The sequence below is a fragment of the Neopelma chrysocephalum genome, unplaced genomic scaffold, assembly GCF_003984885.1.
Source record: "Neopelma chrysocephalum unplaced genomic scaffold, ASM398488v2 Primary Assembly neopelma1_96212, whole genome shotgun sequence".
NCBI lineage: Eukaryota > Metazoa > Chordata > Aves > Passeriformes > Pipridae > Neopelma > Neopelma chrysocephalum.
The window spans coordinates 1-1,664 of NW_020924861.1; the positions used below are offsets into that span (position 1 = coordinate 1).

The following is a 1,664-nucleotide window of genomic DNA, read 5'->3' on the forward strand; positions in this document are numbered from 1 at the left end:
AAAAGGGGTTCTTGGGTGCCACCTGATTGGAGGTGACCTTGGGGACACGGTTCTGTCCCATCGGAGGTGACCTCAGATGTGGGTTTTGGGTGTCACCTCATTGGAGGTGACCTCGGAGGTGGTTGTTGGGTGTCACCTCTTTAGAGGTGACCTCGGAGGTGGTTTTTGGGTGTCACCCTGTCAGAGGTGGCCCTGGGGGGGCTCAGAGATGACTCCAAGACGTGTCCCCACCAGAGCTGTTTATTCCTCCCCCGATGTCCCCTCCTCACGGGGGGGTCCCCAAAACCGCGGCCGAGTTCCCCCCTCGTCCCCCCCCGAGCTTTGGGGACCCCCGGGTGGCGGGTGCTGGTCGGGCCCCCCAGGGGTCCCTCAGGCCTCCTTCTGGGGGGGCGTGTCCTGGGGCTGGAGGGCGATCTTCTCCTTGGGGTCACCCGCCGGCTTCCGCTTGGCCCTGGGGGAGGAAGAGGAGGAGGAGGAGGAGGGTCATGGTAGGGGGGAAGGCCCCACCCATGCGGGTCCATCCTCCTGTCCCTCAATGTGTCCAGGTGTCCCTTCCCTGGGAACTCTTTGTCTTTGTCCAACGTCAACCATCATCCAACCGTTGTCCATTCCTCACACAACCATCATCCAACCATCCAACCATCCAACATCCATCATCCAACCACCCATGATCCAACCATCCAACCATCCATCAGCCAAGCATCCATTGTCCATCATCAACCATCATCCAGCCATTGCCTGTTCCTCACACAACCATCATCCAACCACCCAACATCCATCAGCCAACCATCCATGATCCAACCATCCAACCACCCAACATCCATCATCCAACATCCATCATCCAACCATCCAACCACCCATGATCCAACCATCCAACATCCATCATCCAACCATCCATCAGCCATCATCAACCATCATCCAACCGTTGTCCGTTCCTCACACAACCATCATCCAACCATCCAACCATCCAACATCCACCATCCAACCACCCATGATCCAACCATCCAACCACCCAACCATCCACCAGCCAACCATCCACCAGCCAACGTTCATCAGCCAGCTCTCAGCTAACCATCCATCCGTCCATCCATCCCCCATCCATGTCTCCGACCGTCCATCTGTCCGTCCATCCATGTCTTATCCATCCAACCATCCATGATCCATCCCTGTCTCCATCCAAGCATCCATCATCCATCCCCATCTCCATCCATCCATCCATCCATCCATCTATCATCCATCAAACCATCCATCCACGTCTCCATCCATCCATCATCCATCCAACCATCCCTCCATCCATCCATCTGTCATCCATCCATCATCCATCCATCATCCATCCGTGTCTCCATCCAAGCATCCATCCAACCATCCATCCACATCTCCATCCATCCTCCATCCCTCCATCCATCCCTCCACCCCTCCCTCCTCCCTCCCTCCCTCTCCCCTCTCACCCACCTGCTCTCCACCTCCTCGATGGTGTCGGGCAGGGGCGCGTTGAGGGTCTCGGGCAGGAACGCGGCCGCCACGGCCGCCACCACGGGGGCCACGCCGTAGACGGCGGGGGGGCAGGAAGGGGTAGTACTCGTCCATCATCTTCACCAGCGGCGCCACGATGCCGCCCACGCGCGCCATGGTGCTGCCGAAGCCCAGCCCCGTCTGCCTGGAAC

The 1,664-nt window shown here is 58.7% G+C and overlaps 1 long non-coding RNA gene across 1 annotated transcript; it reads right to left on the minus strand.

Moving 5' to 3' along the window:
* Nucleotides 1–222: 222 nt before the first annotated feature.
* On the minus strand, nucleotides 223–1,658 carry LOC113981166. The gene is made up of 2 exons (XR_003538341.1): nucleotides 1,453–1,658; nucleotides 223–451 (listed from the first exon to the last, which is right to left on the minus strand). It is a non-coding gene; the product is annotated as an uncharacterized LOC113981166 (long non-coding RNA).
* Nucleotides 1,659–1,664: the final 6 nt, after the last annotated feature.